The 20,131-nt window shown below is 35.5% G+C and overlaps 1 protein-coding gene and 1 non-coding gene across 6 annotated transcripts in view; one reads left to right on the top strand and one right to left on the bottom strand.

Annotated features, from left to right (window-relative positions):
- The window catches only part of PCDH9 (protocadherin 9), an 875,477-nt gene that overhangs the window by 791,683 nt on the left and 63,663 nt on the right, over positions 1-20,131 (top strand). The window lies entirely within an intron of this gene.
- Positions 7,123-7,273, bottom strand: LOC123818995. The gene has a single exon (XR_006785755.1). It is a non-coding gene; the product is annotated as a small nucleolar RNA SNORA67 (small nucleolar RNA).

Raw genomic sequence — 20,131 nt, 5'->3', positions numbered from 1 at the left:
TTGCAATACATTGACATGAAGAATGTATTTATTATTGCATAGCTTGTCAGCAGACAGTACATATACACCCAGGACCTAAAATCTTAAATAGGTTCTGATTACTTACTGCAGCACGATTCTTGCTCATAAAATCGTAGGGTATTATTGGATGTTATTTATTTTTTGTCATTTTACTGGTGACAGTTTTTGATATTTCAACATTCTACAGAAATAAGGTATAAAAGGATTAATGAATTACAGATCATTGTTAAGTAAGCAACCATCCTGGTAATATAATCTATCACATGCTGCTTTAAAAGACTGTGAGTAAAACATAAAGCTGTCATTTGAGCTTGTTCTTTCTAAGGCCTGTGAAGCAAAACTGTAGTTGCTTCCTATTTGATCTTTTCCTCGTGATAGTATGCTGGATTGAGATAAGAGCACAAAGCTTGGAAAAAATTCTTGATGTTCAGCACTCTCCACTTATTAGAGATGAATACTATTTTAAGTAACAGTATGGGGCAGCTTAAGAGGAAAAACAGGCAGCTCAAAGTATAAGATAAATGGAGGTGTGACCACCTTGATGACCTTGAAAGCGGCTTCCAATTCTCCACAGCAACAGTTGCTATGCTCATCATGTAGACTCCATCCATTTCCTAGCATGTGACAAGGGATACTGTAAGATAGAAGTTGTGGCCTGTGACTCATGGTTGTGGGTAGAATGGTCTGACACAGAGTTTTAGACAACCACTAGGTGTCCCGTTTGGGTTTTTTTTTCCTCCCTGGAAATTATTATTTGTTTACATGCTATGTGATGTGATCTAATTGCAAGATCACAGGATAACTTCAGTTTTTGAATCAGAGTGAAAAAAAGCATGGAGAGCATAAGACAGACCAATGGCCCATATTGATTTCTCACACTAACTTGAGTTCGGATTCAGTCTACCATCCACTGGGTTTAAGAGGATAGGTAATTAAGTCGTGTCATTGGAGAAATGTGTTCTCCTAGGGATCAGAATTTTGGAACATAGTTGTGTGCATTTTAGACATTGTATGAGTAACAACCATGTTTTTTGCCACTGGAAAATGATATAAACAAACATATTTAGATACAGTCAAATCTAAATTATCTCTGCGTCTCTTTACCCCTATTGTTCTGTCTCAGTGTCTTTGTCATTCTCTTTCTCTCTCTGTCTCATTCTCTCTCTCTGATTATAAAATTACTGTGACTATAAAAATGAAATGTGTGTTTATGTGTATGTGTGGCAGAATTTTCATTGGGTGAAGCAATATTAAGGGGATAGCACTTTAATTATAAAACAAGTATATGTCTATATGAAGTACTAACAAAAGCCTTATAAAATACTTTTTTAGTTGAGGTAAAGATTACTATCTGGAAAAAGAGAACTTTCATGACTAAAGTCATTGACTAGTTTTTTTTTTTTTTTGAGTCTGCATGAAACTGGAAGATTAGATTCTAGGAAGCAAAGCAGATCAATATGGCTCTGTTTATCTGATGTTACATTTAGCCCATGCTAACTAGCTCAGGGAATTGAAATCTCTTTACCAGCTAAGTCTGAGACATCTGGGAGCGCACATAAACATCCAGTTTTGAAGTATCTTTTTGGACCCTGGTTTCACATACAAGGAAGAGGCTGTTGAAATGAATTTATATACTATTAAAATTGGCCTTTAAGTCTCAAAACCATTTGGTTAAAATTCTGTTTTTATATCCTAGAAAATTAATCTTTTTTGAGATGAGTTATACTTTTAAATAGTCACTCTTAATCCTTGAATCAGAATTTGACTTGTGAATAATGGCAGAACATGTTCACATGTTTTTAGAAATCACTTTTCATGAAGCAATTCTTATGTGCATCCTATATAAAGAAAAATACCATATTTCTTTAAATATCTTTCACATTGGATTCAAACATTTTGAAAGAGATCTTGGGAAAAAGAGGAAGCTGAATGTTGGGGAATTCAAAATGGTAAATGAGCCCCAAGATGTTACTTTGAAACACATTATAAAGCTTAAAATTAGATGCTGAGAGTTGAAATGACTAATTTCTTAATCTAATGATCTTATTCATGAAAGGAGAGTTTACTTCTTTTATATGCATGTTTTAAAAGTGTTAAGAACTATGGACAGAAGATACAAGATCATTTGCACTCACAGTTTGAAGGAAAATTGTGCATCACAATTTATTTTGGAATAATTCAAAACATTATAAAATATGGCTAATTCACTACAAAATATTTATTTTGAATATTTATTTCTTGGGAATGTGATCTGAATGTATATGTAGGCTTTCTTCTGTGAGATGCTGCATCTTTACATATTTATGAAGAAAACTTTTCTTTCCAAGGGACTTGCATGATCACCTGTTTGTGAAAATATATGTTGATTAACAGGATTTTGAAACAACAATTCATGAAATTCAATAGTACAAAAAAGAGGATCATATAAGATGGAAATGTTTCCCTACAGAGTACAGTGAACATTGAAAACTTTTCCTTTTTTAAGTATACTTTATTGATTATACTATTACAGTTGTCCCAAATTTTTCTTTCCTTTATCCCCCCACCTGCCCCCTGCTGCCCTGCACCCCTCCACTGAATGCTGGACAGATCATGTTCATGGGTTGTATATGTAAGTTCTTTGGCTTCTCTATTTCCTATACCATTCTTAATCTACCCCTGTCTATTTTATGTCTACAATTATGCTTCTTATTCCCTATACCTTTTCCCCCGATTCTCTCCCACCCTGTGATCTTCATTTCTGTGATTCTGTTCCTGTTCTAGTTGTTTGCTTAGTTTGTTTTTGTTTTTGTTTTAAGTTCAGTTGTTGATAGTTGTAAGCTTATTGTCATTTTACTGTTCACTATTCCTAGTTTTGATCTTCTTTTTCTTAAATAAGTCCCCTTAACACTTCATATAATAAGATCTTGGTGATGATGAACTCCTTTAACTTGACCTCATCTGGGAAGCACTTTATCTGCCTTTCCATTCTAAATCATAGCGTTGCTAGATAGAGTAATCTTGGAGGTAGGTTCTTGCCTTTCATGACTTGGAATACTTCTTTCCAGCCCCTTCTTGCCTGCAAGATTTCTTTTGTGAAATCAGCTGATAGTCTTATGAGCACTCCTTTGTGAGTAACTGTCTCCTTTTCTTTTGCTGCTTTTAAGATTCTCTCCTTATCTTTAATCTTGGGTATCTTAATTATGATGTGTCTTAGTGTGTTCTTCCTTGGGTCTAATTTCTTTGGAACTCTCTGAGCTTCCTGGACTTCTTGGAGGTCTATTTCCTTTGCCAGACTGGAGAACTGTTACTTCATTATTTGTTCAAATAAGTTTTCAATTTCTTGTTCTTCCTCTTCTCCTTCTGGCAGCCCTATGCTTTGGATGTTGGAGCACTTGAAGTTGTCCCAGAGGTTCTGAAGCCTCTCCTCATTTTTTAAAATTCTTGTTTTTTTCATTCTGTTCTGGTTGGATATTTATTTCTTCCTTTTGATACAAATTGTTGATTTGAGCTTGTTTCTTTCTCCTTATTGTTGGTTCCCTGTATATTTTTTTTCTTTTGTTCACTTTGTGGAGCTTTTCTTCTTTCATTTTCTGACCTAGCTCAATAATTTCTGTGAGCATCCTGATTATCAATGTTTTGAACTTTGCATCAGATAGGTTGTTTATCTTGTTGCTTTGCTTTTTTCCTGGAGTTTTGATCTGTTATTTCATTTGGGCCCTATTTTTTGTCTTGGTATATCTGTTATATTGTAAGGGGGGCCCTAGATATTTGCCAGAGCAGGCAACCCTCTTTGCTGCACTGTGGCCCTATCTGTGGGAGAAGGGTCAGAGAGGGAACAATGGTGCTTGCTTGCTCCTCTCTAGCTCCAATTCCCAGTGAACTCCCCTGTGAGATTAGAAGTTTCTCCTGCCTTCACAATCCCTGCAGTATTTTACCACTAGAGGTTTTGAGTCTTTAGTTTCCCAATGAGCCAGCCCATCCTCGCCTGTGCAGTCTGCCACCTTGACGCAGGTCCTTTCTACCCGCTGGGCTGCCTGTCTCCGCCCCCCCACTGGCCTGGGTGAAAGTTTCTTTAACTCCTTGGATGTTGGAATTCCATACAGTTTGCTATTCTGGCAGTTCTGGGTGTTTATTGTTTTTAATTTGGTTGTTATCCTGCTTTTGGTTTTGTGAGGAAGTGAAGTGTTTCTATATGCACCTCCATCTTTGCTGGATGAAAACTTTTCCTTACTGTCTTTTGGGAATGTAAAATCAGAGCACTTGGATAAAAGATATGAATATTTACTTTTAATTCTTAAAAATAATTTGTTGCCCTGGCTGGCGTAGCTCAATGGATTGAGCGCGAGCTGCGAACCAAAGTGTCACAGGTTCGATTCCCAGTCAGGGCACATGCCTGGGTTGCAGGCCATGACCCCCAGCAACCACACATTGATGTTTCTCTCTCTCTCTCTCCCTCCCTTCCCTCTCTAAAAATAAATAAATAAAAATCTTTAAAAAAAATAATTTGTTAACAGAAAACTATGTAAACTTCTCACAGTCCAAAATCCAATCTTTAAATCTTCAAAGTCACTACATAGGTGGACTAAATATTACTGAAAAATTTTATGAGGTGGTTATAATGGAGAGTAGGAAAAAAACTTGATAAAATCATAAATTCCACACAGACTACCATTGAACTTTGATAAGTCACTGTGCGATCTATATTAATCCAATAAATGTAAAGCTAAAATCAGTTTATTGAAAGTAAAATCATTATTCAATTTAGACTAATTCTAATTCCAGTGAGTAGGGAGTATAATTCTTATGAGTATGAACATAGTCATACATCTCACAGTTTCATAAATATAAATGATATATTTCCTATTCCTTTTAGTCTAGAAGAGTTTGTTCTGTTGGCAAACATAATTATTTAATGGAAGTATATCTTTACTTTGAATGGTCACGGATAAAAATTGAGACAACTGTAAATTAATGAAATCTCCTGGTAGAAGGCTCTTTGAAAATACATTTTCAATAATCACTTTCTCTTTAGATATGTATACCAGAAGATTTGACTGGCATCCAGATAATAGCAGGCTGATTTTTAAAAACTTCCCAATGTCAACTTGAGGGAAAGAGCCATAATATATCCATTTAATTCATTCAAGTGTTTATTCATCAAATAATTGGTGCAACCACGCACCAGGCACATAGTCAGCTCTGGAGACAGATGTCAGTGAAGGAGAGGGCTGTATCAGAGAAGCTCTGGCCACAATCACAGAAGTGATAATTGTGGAAAAGGAGGTTTTGTCAGTAACCTACCAAGGGACTCAGAGGAGGAAGCAGCAAGCTCTTTGTAATTTTATGGGAAATTTTACACTTAAAACAATCTCTATGATACATTTGAAGGAGGAGTAGAAATCAATCAAAAGTTGGAGACTTTTGTTGCTCAATTAGTTGGATGGAAGAGAAAGTCTTATAATTGTTAACACTGTACAGACAGGAGGAAAAAAGGGGTGACCTAAAGCTTTTGGTTTGAAGACTTTTTATTTGTTTCTATTTCTGTTTTTTAAAAGAGTATATCCATAAAGACCAGTTTCCCGAAATCCCATATTAACTTTAGAGTGCAGAATGATAAATGGTTATTTCAAAATGAATATTAATTCACTTTGTGTCTTAGGGACCATTAAATTGACAAGTTAAGATTTTTCTTGATGGAAAGTAAAGTACTTAATAATTATTGAAAGTACAAGTATAACTATCTTGCCATTACCATGTGAGCTGACAAACAGAGAAACTGTGACACCATGGAGCAAAGCTGATGTTAAATGATATAGCTTAATATCTTGTCTTGACAAATCTGTTGTTTTATTCCCAATAAATCAATATTGACATTAATAGGATATATTGTCATATAATATGCACAGTGGTGTCAGAAAACACTCAATTTTATTTTAAATTCAGAATTAAGTAGCCCTCCACTTCTGCCAGTCAGTACTAGCATATTTCTCTGACACTATAATTTTGGAACTCATTTGCTAAGTAAGGACCATGAGTATATTTAACTTGTAACAAATTAATCTGATTCTAAATAATTATGATTACTTTCATTACTATTAGTCAGGTCTTATTTTATGAAAACAATGAAATAAATCAGCATATTTTATAGTTACATTTAGTAAATACTTCGTTTTTTTTCTTTGATGATATAAACCATTCATCTAACTAAAGCTTAATTCATCATTTTACCCCAAAACTTAAGGCATATTCATTATGTTAGTGATGAACTTCATGGAGTTGAGTGGAGTGAGAATGCAAAGAAGTTAAAGGTACAATATTTGACTTTCAAAAAATAAAACAAACACTAACATTTAGGAATGAAGTGGGGAATAAATTTCACAAGATTTTCTATTGATATGAGAGATTTTACTGTCAGTTTTATGAGACAAGAGTAAGTTACAATGTAAAGAGAAAAATGTATAATGGCATAGTTCTCTTTCCTGAACAGTGAAGATGCTGCTGTTTTAGACTAATGAGTAATGTGCAATGTATTTGCAAAAAATGTATAATTTGTATATGTGTAAGAGAATAATCTTATGGACCATTAAGATGATTTATAACCACATGTTTTTATTCTAGTTAAAAGGTACCTTTTTTTCCTTTATTTAGCAGATATGTTTCTTAAAACAAAATAGAAGATAACAGTTTTAACAGTTTTTTATTTGCTACATTAAACACATTTAAATGCCTGTCCACCAAAGACTTTCACATTCTGTGCTTTCCAGATTGACATATTATTATTCCTCAGAGTTCTAAATGTGATTTTGTTTTCTATTAAATCCTACAAGACACGTGATGTTCGAAACCACTCTTGGAATTGAAAGGTAATTTAACCCATTTAACTCTTATTACCATATCTGACTACCCTCTTCTAATAGTACTGTTAGAATCCATTAAAAGTGTGTAACCACTTTATTACAAGCTATACACTCAAATTATGAATAGGGATAATTAAAAAGAAGACCAAAGCTCTGAGAAACTGTTGATCATATCATCTTAAGTCTGATTAATTATTTCAATGACATCATCAATGGCTTTATTTATTTATTTATTTGTGTGTGTGTGTGTGTGTGTGTGTGTACATGTAGGCAGTCAAAGGAAGGCAAAGGAAATTACACATGACCTTCTGCCCTGAAAAGCTGAGGCATGCCAGATTTTATTCCAAGTTGCTACTTTCCTGCATCAATGCCTTATTTAGATAATTTAAAAGACTCTCCAGTTATCATCTTGTTGGTCTGGAATAGGGGAGAGGGAGGGTTCCTATGGTGAGTCAATGGTTAGACTAGTGATTTTGAAGCACTGTTATTTTCATGGGGATTTTTCAGGGTGAGGGTAGACATGAGAAATAAAAATACATCATGGATTCCATTCACATTTTGCTTTTTTTTGTATTTTATGCTAATCTGGTGTAAATATTCTTCATGTTTTCTTACCCCTAAATATGTCTCAGTTCTCTGTGTTTGCATTGCCAATATAAACACGCAATTAACATTAAATGTTATGAACTTTTAAAACAGAATGCTTAAGTAGTAATCAAAGTAAATATATAAATATGTTAAAACCAAAGGTTAAATATTCATAATGTCCATAGCTGGGTTACATAAATAGAAAAGTCTTTAATTGTATGTTAATCATTTCTATAAGTTTCATGTTGTCAAAAGTACTAATTATACTCTGATCAGAGGTATTTTTGTTTGAATGTAGTGCCTTAGTTTAGATTCTGTGTGTAAAATCACAGTCCTGCAAAACATCAGCATATTTAAGGGAAAAAAAAACCAAGCAAGTATATTTAATAATTGTTACTAAATACCCATAAATGATTAATATGAATAAATAATCAACTAGCATATTTCAGTGGAAATATCATATCCTTGAAGTGTTATGCTCCTTTGTTCCAACATCATGTTGCTAAGAAATTTTGTTTTAATTATTCTTATTTAGAAACCTTGTGCAGTGTTTGTAGTGTTCTTAATATAGTGTTGCGTGTGGAGAAAATGAAAATTTGAAGAAATTAGAACGATGGTTAAAAACCTGAGAAAATGAAAAGACTAATATTAGGTCATAAATGAAACGCTGGCACTCACACGGTATATATATAAAATACGAGGGTATGTTCATATGGAAAGATGTGGTGACATTGTATTTTTGTTATTTTTGCTGGCCTGGATATCAGCTGATCAGATCACTTCCACAGAATTGCTGCTGGAATAACCAGGTAGCATTCATAGTTCTTAGAAAACAACTGAAACTAATTAGCAAGTTGACTTTATGTTTGCCATCCTTGCAAATGGCATTGCATTTCCCCTGAGTAGATGCATTATTTCTGAGCATTTCAAATGAAACATGAACACCAGGACTCACATTTTCTTAGAAGATAGGCAATGGAATACAGTGCTTTTAAACCAACCTTACGTGGGTAGAAAATGAACCAAAGCCAAAAGATCCTTTTACTCATATTTTGGTGAAGTATTAATACAAAAAGCCATTTTTTCTGTTCATTATATTTCATCAATGTTCATAATGTAATTGTCCCTTCTTTCCTGAGTCTTGTTGATCAGCAGAAATTAAGGCCTGATAATATTTAATGTGAGCTACACTTTAAAGCTACAGTACCTTTTCCCTCATAGAGGAGATAATTAACAATATTTTATTTTCCTTATATCACAGTTGAAAACTGCTTTTCAGCGATAAAAAAAAAAATTACAAATCCTCTGTCGTGGCCACCAATAGGCAGTGACCGTGGAATGCTGCAGATGGCTCGTCGAAACATGAGAAAAACATACACAGAGACAACCAGGTCCTGTGGGGAAATAGGGATGGAATGGCCACTCTCTCTAGGGGAGAGCACCTTGGCCACCCTCCCTAGGGGAGAGCGCCTCGTTCTCCTACCCAAGCAGGCTTTTATTGGGTTCGTTCACACAAGAATTCAGGTAAAGCTCATTAATCATTGCCAGGAAGTAAGGGTTGAACAATAGATAACAAGGAACTCAGAGGGCCTATTTTGAGTTAGGGTCAAAGAGCTATGTAACTTTAAGGAACAAACTTACTTCTTCCCTGGACCCTTATCATTCAACTGACAGCATTCTAAACAAAGCAGATTTCATAGGATTTTACATATTCTTTCTTAGGCCTGATCACCCAGGAAACCCGCCCTTTCCAGCACAGAGCTGCACCACCCTGTCATTGTTTCAGGCTTAGGTGGAGCAAGGGAACTAAGGCAACCAAGAGATTAGGAGATTTTCTCGCAGACAATGAGGACTCAGGCTATGTCAAAGCCGAGGGGCGAGGGTCCATCACCCCCTTTTGCTGTAGCCCCCACAGTCCTTCCTTGGGGGCCTCCCATGTGATCATGCCTGTCTTAGATCGTTACCCCCTTGGGGAATCTTACCCATCATTGGCTAACCGACCAAGCATTGGGGCCAGTTATGGATGAAGTAACAGAAGCAGTGCTCCTGCCAGGGAAATAAGCTTTTGTCTCGTTGGTGGCTTATGGTCCAAGGTCATTCCCTAAGCCTTAGCCTTGGCGGGGGTTAGAGCTTCTGATACCAGGCAGGGCAATTCCCAACAATCCTCTCTGTTAAACAGCAGCTTTCTGATACATATTTATTTAGTTCTTATCTGAAAACAGTATTGTTTCTTAAAAAAAGAGTAGTCTATTAAGGGCCAAGGGGGTGAGCTCATAACAATCATAATTACAATTGAAAAAGTAGAAATGGCATATGCATTTATTTTAGGTTTTCAGTAGCTTAGGAAAGGGCAATTGGTCATTCCCTTCTAGTTCCAAAGAGTAGACTGTTTTTATGTCATTTCTTAAAATTCAATTTAGCAACTATATTGCATCAGCAGTCGCCAATTCTGTCACTCCTGAAATTAATGTCATCCGCTTTTCTAGGTCTTATCAGACAGCTTTCTGGATCCCTGAGCAAGGTAACCTACTCTTGCTAATTACATTCACTTCAAAGAATTTGACCTATGAGTACACATTGGATTTGAATCAGGGTCATTTTCAAAAAGTACGTTTGTTTTCACAGTGTGTTTAGAAGATGAAAAGTTTAACAATTAATAGATTTTCTGGGTAAGAGTTCACTTTTAATCTTAGCTTTAAAAGAAGAGGTTGTGATATTTTTCCTGTATTCACCTGCCCTTTCTCATCTTCATATTGTACAATAACTTATTTTTAGAATAAATTATTGGAGTGCTAACCTGCATCCTTTATACAGGAATCTGTGCCAAGCCACAGATTTTCTTTCTTACGCATTCCTTACGACACTGAATTTTCCGTCGGTATAGATGGCAAAGCTCTAAGTGAGGGCTTAATTACAGCCATTTAGAGGCAACGTAAAAACTCCTGTGTAATTTACTGCAGTTCTCAAGTAGAGTCTGGATGAGAGTTTGAAAGTTTTAAAACTGCTAGTAGAAAAGGTGCTCACAGGGAATTTTGTACAGCTCAAAATATTTTTCAGGAGAAATGAAACAATCAAGATCCTTTTCATAAGCAAAGGCACATGGCCAGGGCTAACTTAAAATTTTAACTTATCTACTTGTGCCTTAGAATTTGATGTCTTAATTGACTAACTTTATGTTCATACTTTCTAGGATGGCCTTCTAAAAAACTTTTGCTATATGTCTGATTTGAACCATATTTTGGTGGTGTTTTGCTTTATGAGAGAAAACTGCTTTAAATCATAAACATTCAATATTATTTAATTTTAGCATCTGACAAGAAAATCATCTTGAGTTTTTTTTCACTCATATAATAAAAATTATTACAAATACATGATAGGCTTATATTCCTAAGTTTTTCTTGTTATTTTATAATAAGAACACATGTTTTAATCAAATATTTTGTATCATTATAGAACAAAGAAATACTTATCCTGCATATTAGCTTTACTGTCAAATACTGAAGTTCCATTGTTTTTACATAATGAATTCTAATTCTTTCTAAACTACTGATGTAGGTTAGACTGCTGACAGACAATGTTTAAGACCTATTTTGAGTTAAAGAATGACAACACTATTCCTAAGAGAGAAGCAATTGATAAGACAACGGTCTTCATACATAGAAATATTCTAACTGCTACTTTAAAAATATAATTTCAAATTCTATTCGCCCAAAAGTAAAGTAGTTGTCTTTCTCTCAGGTGCAGAGATAGTTTTGCAGGCATTATTTACACTGATACAAACACTTCCACTTTTTCTCATTGAATGGTAACATGAGTACGTCTTTCTTAACTTTAGTCAGGGATTTATATCTGGATCCCCAAAAGAAAATCAGATAATATCATATTTTATAAACCATGGAGGAAAATGTAATTTCCTCCTTCAAAACAACCACAATCCCATCTTTTTTCCCCCCAAAAACAGGTGCTGTCTACTATATGTTTTACTATGTCAGTTCGCCACAGAGGTTTGTATTGCTTAAGTCTGCCACATCCCAGGTTCCCCAGATTGTTTACAGTTGTTCCCGTGCAATGAAATCCCTGAAATGGGAAAAACATGTGTCAGGGAGCATTTGTCCATTGGGGTGGACAAATGTTTTGAAATTTTTGTCTTGTATTTCCGAACATAGAGGTACCATTTTATCTAGTTTGATTGTCTTATCATCCCAGTATGAGAAAGCTATTTATCAAAGGCCTATTGATTAATGAAACCAAATATATTTCTCAGGATGAAAATCTTTACGACTGCTTCTAAATCATGTGTGACTAAAGAGCCAGTTTGTTGAAAAGAGATTATATGTACCTATCTATGTGCTACATGTGAACCCCCGATCTGGGCTGTATGCTGGATGACTTTGGACTTCTCTAGGTCTACATGTTTATTCTAGTGTAATTCTTCTTGACTGACCTTTTTATTGGTCTCTACCTGGAAGATAACAATCTCATTTTTGTGTTTTATTTATTGTTTGTTTATTTTTAAGGCACAGGCCATTTTCCCCAACCATTCTGGATCACTTTCTTACTAAAGGACCAAAATAAATTTCTCTCCTTTTAAAAAAATAATTCTGGAAAGCTAATTTCCTGCATCAGCTTTGAATATAAATGTACAAATATAATACTAACAAAAATATGATTTTAACCTTTTTGTTTGGCTATTTTTCTATTTCCTTTTTCTTTCTCCCTCTTTTCTCTCTTCCCTCCCCCCTCTCCCTCTTCCTTCTCTTCTTCCTCCTCCTCCCCCTCTTTCTCCACTTCTTGCTCTTCTTTCTCCTCCTTCTCTTTCTCCTCTTCTTCAGCAAGGGCAATGGGTCACATGGCATGACGAGTTGTGCCCTGTACCTGCACATAGCCCTCCCAGCCCCACGAATGAATCTCAGTTCCACTGAGGCCTGTGGCAGCACACCCTAGTCAGATCTACCACCTGAACCCTCCCAGCCCCGTGCATCAATGCCATTATTCTAGTTTGTGATCATTCAAGGAGTGTCAGGGTTGGCATTTTTCTTCTTCTATACCCTAGCTTTTAGAGTAAAGATTAGTCAACATAACACCTAAACTATCTTAAAATATTATGCTGGGTCCTGCCCTGATACTGACACTAGCATTAGGGTAATCCAGCAGCCTGTTTAGTTCAAACTGCATTGTCCATATACCTGTCACAGTTGTCAGACGCAAGAAACTGCCAGGCACAACCTTTGCATTGCAGCTGTAGCTACACATACTACCTTGCCACTCAAGAAAGCCATCATGATACAGGAAAATGGAGAAAAGGTTAATGGGACCCAAATTTATTTTTTATATATATAATACTTAAAACATTTACTGTAGTCCTTTAAGTGATATGAGTAACACAGTCCCTGCAATTGTAATAAAAATTCCCACCTCTACTGTCACACTGCTACTGAGAGCTATCGTATTGCCACTTTGAGAAATGTCTGAGACGTATGCAGCTGTCCACCCTTCTCCGCCCTCTAGTGAGTGCAGTGCACACGGTGAGACAGATGGCCAGAGAGAAGTGTGCTATCTGTGCTCACGCAGCAGTTTCTCTGTGCATTTTACCATTAGCATATGACTCGCCTGCCCTTCTTTCTTTCACGTGACAGTGTTAAGCAGGGTCATCACATCTGGTGTGCAGACTGCTGTGGTGTTCGCTGCTGAACCACTCGGTAAGGATTGCCTATCCAGTGCAGAGCTTCAAAGGGTCTGTTTCTGCATGGTGTCCCTTGAGAGGCAAAGGCCACGTATTGATACATTGAAGGTGACTTGCCTGATGAACTTTTGTCATCTCCCTAATTCAGCTGCAAACTGCAGGTTCACAGAAGTGAGTGATCTATAATCTTGTTTTTTAAATCTCTGAAATTCCTAAGGTTAGACATTAGTCTCAGCTGTGATGAGAGAAAAAAACCCAAGCCTAATCCTCTTGTCTGTAAACCTACAAATGGTTCCTATGCAGATACGTACAGCAAGTTCCTCTTTAATAGTTAATAAATACTTACTTATGAACAATGAAGATGATGATATAAAATATAATTTCATAACCTCAAGGGGTCTCAAGTCTAATTGAGGAAATGAGAAGCCATACCTTTTTTGAAGTATATACTGTTCTTGAGGATAGGGTAGGTGGGAGTTGATATGTTTTTACTTATCTGGGACATACAGAACTCTTGAACATTACTCTTGTGAAATATGGTGCTTTAGGGTAACACTGTGCATGGTGATATTTTTCTCTGTTGGATACCATGGTATTCAAAATGCATTAGATTTTAATGTCATGCTGTAATTACATTCAGTGATCACATTAAAATCTAGAATACATAGCATTTACCCAATATTCTAGTGAAAACTCTTCTTAAACTATTTTGTACTTAATTAAATAATATAAAGTTATAATTTTACTGCATTTGTTTACAAGTCTAAAGCTATGATCATTCTGCATTTACGCAAAAGTAGTTTTAATATGCTCATTTTGCACCTGAAATTTCTGAAAAGTCTCACATAAAAAGTGCACATCTACCCCTGCATAGCAAGGCCTAGTTACATTCTAGAATCTTAGTTCTTCCATGTAGTCTCTGAAAACAGAGCCTCATTTTGTTTTCAGGTTTCTTAATTCACTTTTAAAAAATTTCCCTCCATAGGGAAATGACACTTAATGACACTTTCTGATGGAGTCAGTATGAAAATGTATAGTTCAAAACACACCCACACACACACACACACACACACACACACACACACACAATGTTACTTATTGTTCTACTCTCAAAGCACTGTTTTACAGAGAGCATGACTTCAGACACAAAGCAAGCACTTCCACCTGCAGTGAGGGAGCTAACCACTGTCAAATGAATCAGGGTGGATTACTTCTCACAGAAACCAGGGCTCAGGCAAGATGGTATAAAATTTATTACATCTTTGAGATGCTGAATGAAGAGAATTCCAGGACAGTTCCTGTGATTAAATCTATTTTCATTTAAGCACACAGGTTGCACTTCTCTTCATCCTCGGGGCTTTTCACCACAATTATTTCTGTTATCAATCCTTTAAAGAGGAATAGAAAGTGTAACCTGGAGTCTCTCTTTGAATGAATCTTCCTTTCTCTCCACAACTTGATTTCTTTGAAAAATATTTCCCAAACGGATTTTAATCTATTATACTAATGAACAGAATTGTACCTTTAGGACCAGGTTGTGACACTGTTAAGGCTATTACTGAAATATTGAATTTAAAATTCTCATTTGTGATTTTGACTACATCTAAAAAAACACAGAGAAAGCAGCATTAGGAGATAAAAAGAGTATTAGGAAAAAAGGAAAGGTGAAATAATGATAGACACAAATATGAGAAGGTAGATAGTAAGAATGATTTTAGTTCTGTCTAAATCAGGTAGTCAAATTTAAAAGACATAATTTTATGGGTCTTCATGCATACTTAGGCACTACAATTATTTTCAGTCACCTTGCTTTATTCTTGGGAAGGAAAAGATTTTCTGGCTAATTCCTTCAAAATCCTTTATACCATTGACTCTAGCCAACTCTGGCATACATCCCTGGACAATCAATTGGTCGATTTATATATTGAATTATGTCTATGCCTTGCTTTTGGCATGCAATTTCAGGCTATCTGAGCTTCTTTAGATTGCAAACGAACAGAAAGAAATTTTCAACAGTAACACTCTTTTGTTTTGTTTTTCAATATCCTGAAATACCGGTCCCTAAATTCAGTCTCTGCACAAGCAGGGGCAGTGTCACCTGGGAACTCCTTCCAGAAGCAATCCCGCAGCCCCTCCCAGAACTCTTGAACCAGAAACTCCAGGGGTGGGGCAGCAACCTGGGGTGTAAAAAGCCCTCCAGGTGATTTTGACCCTTTTAATTTGAGAACCACAGGCCTGAACCATGCTTATTGCTCAGGGAGCTAGACAGAGCAGGTGTCCACTGAAGATGATACGGTTGTTCACTCCATGTGCACGGAGCGCTAACAATGCAGGTGTATTCAACTATGATGACTGCCTACGGATGACAAGGCAACCTTAACAAAGCATGGTGCCCTCTCCTCCTATTACTCTTCGGAGCACCTTAAAAAGCCGTTTTCTAACGTTTTCAATGTAGCTATTTTTCATTGTTTTGCTACTATTTATCATTATGTACAGCAAAAGACTTTTTAGCTGATACTGTTGGCCCAGGTATGTGGTTGATTATTAGATACATTGAAGTAAGAATAATAAAAAAAAACATTTTAACTTAAAATCTTTGAATGTATAATTATTTGTCATTTTTAGGCAATGCCAGGGCCATTTTGGTTAGTCTTAAGGGACTTGCATTATTTTCCTGATTAACTCATAATTTCATCAATTGTGTGTAATCTTTTAAGTTCAAAATTCTCTAGAATTCAAATATAGATTTTAGAAAAATTGATAACAGTATTTTTCCAAATTTTTATAACATTCCTCCCCCCAACTTCAACACATCTTATCCATACATAATTTAAAAGTATCTTTTGTTTTGGTTTTGTTTGAGTAACTTGCTTTTATTTTACCTCTCAAGAGAAATCACTGTAGTGTTCATGAGAAAAATACCCTCTATTTTGCACTTCAATTTTAATGAATTTTAAGCTACTTAAATTACATATATATAAGGTGAACAATTACGCTTAAAATAGCATATTACTTCATCAAATTTCAGAAAAAAGTCAAAAACAATTTGGAAGCAGGCGGTGCAGTAGGTGAGAGACAGTGGGCAGGAGGAACTAGTGAGCCAGTGCAAGCTCCATGGCTTCACCATCCAGCATGCCAGGGAGTTCCCTCCTCAGCTCTTAGACAGTGAGTGGCATGCTTGTAGCTGGTGAGTTGTTTAAAGCAGTTGATAAGTGACCTCTACCATATTAGGGTATGGGCTAATGTGCCAGGTTCTCTGTCTCAACTGACCTCATTACAGTTCTTCTATTTTAAGTGATAGTAACTCTGGGAGCATGAGCTTTTTCCTCTGCATTTGTTCATGACTTTGGTATTTAGGAATCTTTGAATGGTGTGACTCTATGACGATTCAGTCAAGAGGATGCTCTGCCTGTATGTTTGTGTTTTGGTTGTAAGTTGAACATCTGTTTCTCATTAGATGCACAGCACTCACAGAAAACTAAAGCATGTATGTGAGTTTCATTTCTTTATTTTTAAATATCTCATGTGAACTTCCACCTTAATGGAGATTCAAATTATTCTATGGTATTATGTAGTAGGGGTGGGGACTTGGGGGTGGGTGTTCTATTCTTGGCTCAGAAATGAATGTTTTAAACTGTAAAATACTATATATATTCAAATCACATTTATATTAAATAATATGTAACTCCATTATTATAAACTACTTTCAATTTGTTACCACTTTCTTAATATTGCATACAGCTTAATGAATATTTCCTAGCATGGTTATGTTCACTTTACAAGTCAATAAGAAAATTTGCAGGATGAACTTTAAAGTCGTGTAACAAGTCACTCTAAGTACTAAAGAAACACAGTTCTGTTACATGTCCTGATGTCATTTATTAAAATTGTAATAAAATATGCAAGTGTTACATACAGTAAAAGAGAATGGAAAGGCAAATATGATTTGTCTTGTCATGTTGATAAAAATAGTACAATAGCCTAGTTTTAGGGACTAGTAAAAGGAGGATAAGATTATTGGAGAGCAATAATATCAGGTAAACACCTGATTAACTGCAAGAATGGGAACTAAAAATCACTAACATTGCTAAGCAAAATCACCAACACTGATACTTTTTGCTTATTATAGGTAATAGTGAAAGGTTAGTTCCATGAATTTTAGTGGTAAATTTAAGAATATCACTTATCAGTAGGTACCTCAGTGATAATACGGAATTACAAAAAAAAAATTGTCTAACTCCATCTGGCAAATACTGAGCAGTTTTGATAACGTAATAATGCCATTGACAGTGAAATATGTTATATTTTAGTGACACGGTAGATGTTTTTAAGAGTTAATCACCTATTAAACAGTACTCTCTTAATCCCTGAATAGCTCCAGAATATTCATAAATAATACTTAGCATTTTAAATCTCTTCACCTAAAATTGCCCATGTCATGAAGCAGCAGCACAGCGTATGGGAAGAGTATCAGTTGGTTGAGTATGTTCTGACAAATGTATTCCTCTGGTCTAATTGCCCTCAAAGAGAACAATAGCCGTGATGATCTCTGAGCATTCTTTCACTCTAAACTATTCTGACCTTTCTGTCCCATTGAAGAAATGTAGCCTGTTGTTCAGCACAGAAACATTCTCTTTTGTATAGACATATGCCCTCTAGTTAGGGACAGTTTAGATTAAGAAGATGGAATAGCATTGAAGTGTGTGATCTTTCTGGTAAGCCACCTGAGTGCATTTTGAGACATAGAATTTGGTTAGATGGTGTTATAGAAAATGCGTGGGCACAGGAGCTACAGAGAATTGACTGGAAACCACCTACCATTTACTACTGTGTGCTTTGGGGCAAATTACTTACAGTGTTGTCATCTAAAAAATGAGAATAAAAGTCGATCGTGTAGAATGGTTGAAAAAATTGAATAAAATGTGTAAAGTGCTGAGCTCAGTGATGAAAACTGCTGTTCCCTCTCTCCCCAGCTTCCTGTCAGCTGCAATCTAAATGAATGAGAATTCCCTAATCAAATTTCTAAAAGTGGTATTATTCCATCACTTTTAAATTCTCCTTGATGCTGCTTTTTTTCTGTCTCCTTTTTCTATTCTGTCAAATTCACATCGGTGTCCTATTCCATTTCTATTCTTTTCTCTCTGTTGCTGTGTAGAGAATTTACTAGAAATATCAACACATTAAAAATACGTGGCAAAGAGGAAGTAAGTGTTGGATTTTTAAAGCAAATCCCATTACTGTAAATATACAGACCTGGCAAGTGACTCCAAATTTTCAAGTCTAAATTATTTAGTCTGCTCTCAACACTGATCACGATGCCCTGTGTGATGCTGGTAGCTAATAATGGTCTGGCCTGCCATTGACAGTCTTGGCAATCCTCTCCACAGCAATTAACCTAGAAATTGCTGTCATTGTTTACACAAAACCCATTGAGGAGGTCAGCGGATCATAATAGCATTTGCCTTCCTTGTATACCAAGCACTAATAAATGTATTATTTATACCACATAGTAATCCTATGAGATAAGCAGGTATTATTATTTATGAATTATTTTAATAGAATCATTAAATGACTTTTCCAAGATGTTATAAATCTTATAAATAGAAAGTGTCAGAAGCCAGGACTTGAAGTTATGCTGATACTCAACATAGTGAGGACTCTTTGAAAACCTTTCTTCAACAGGTTCCAACACTTAATTTCATTCATCTTTTAAAATACTACCACCTATCCTTACATAGACCAAGTTGTTTCTGCCTTGTTAATGTTGTTCTTAAATAAATACTGCTAATTTTTTAAGGCTATTTCTGTTTGACACTTCACTTTCCGCTATGCACTGAATTGAAGAACTAATTCTGATTATGGGTTTGTGTTTCTTTTCTTTCTTCATTCTGCTTTATCTTTAATTGTTTTTTTATTTCCATTTTTCCCATTTTAAATATAAAAAATTAATTGACATGAACTATGTAAAACATAAAAATTTACTGTTATAAATATTTCAAGTGCACAGTTCAGTAACGTTAAGCATAATCACATTATTGCACAACAAGTCTCCAGACCTTTATCTTGCAAAAATGAAAATCTATACACAGTACAAAACAGCTCCCCATTTCCTCCACCGAGCACCTGGCAACCACAATTGTACTTTCTGCTTTGCTAAGTGCGACTACTTTTAATACCTTATAAAAGTGAAATCATACATTTGTTTTTGTGTGACTAAAATTTCACTAATGTCAGCTTATTTCACTAACCATAATGCCATCAGATTTTTTGCATGTTGTATCATGTTTCAGAATTTTCTTCCTTTTTCGCCTTAATAACTGCTATATTTTTGTTTATTCACTCATCCATCAATGATTTTTTGGGTTGTTTCTACCCTTTTGGATATTGAAATAATACTGCTATGGACGTGGGTGTACAACTATAATTATGAGATACTACTTTTAGTTATCTTGTATATATACTCAGAAGTAATATTGCTAACATATATGGCAATTCTATATTTTATTATTTTAAAGAACCACCATACTGGTTTTTATGGGGGGGGAACTAATTCACGTATAAAAAGTTGTGTATTTATTCTTACATGTTTAAACTTCAGTCACTTACAAAGTACTCTCCGTTTGATGCAATCCATCTATCTAGACATTTTTTCAACTCCTCAAAACAGTTTTGAACTCGTTAATTTTGATGCCTTTTAGTGCTTCTGCCATTTTTGTTTAACCTCTTCCACAATGGAAAATATTTCCCTTTGAGGATTTTTTTCATCCAGGGGAAAAATAAAACAGTCCCTCAGGCCAGATTGGGTGAATAAGGAGGGTGGGGCCAGGTGGGGTGGGGGGTTGTCATGTTTGTCTCACTGTTTCTGGTCAGAAACTACTGGACACTCAGCACAGTGTGGGTAGGTGCGCTCGTAAAATCATCCATCGTGAAATGCACAAGCGAGTTGAAAGAGTCTTGAAAAAAAATTCCATGAAGCTGATCACAGCCTCTCACAACACCA

The sequence above is a fragment of the Phyllostomus hastatus genome, unplaced genomic scaffold (assembly GCF_019186645.2).
Source record: "Phyllostomus hastatus isolate PE091 unplaced genomic scaffold, TTU_PhHast_1.1 phas_contig_29, whole genome shotgun sequence".
Taxonomy (NCBI): Eukaryota; Metazoa; Chordata; class Mammalia; order Chiroptera; family Phyllostomidae; genus Phyllostomus; species Phyllostomus hastatus.
This window is presented reverse-complemented; position numbering and strand designations above follow the sequence as displayed.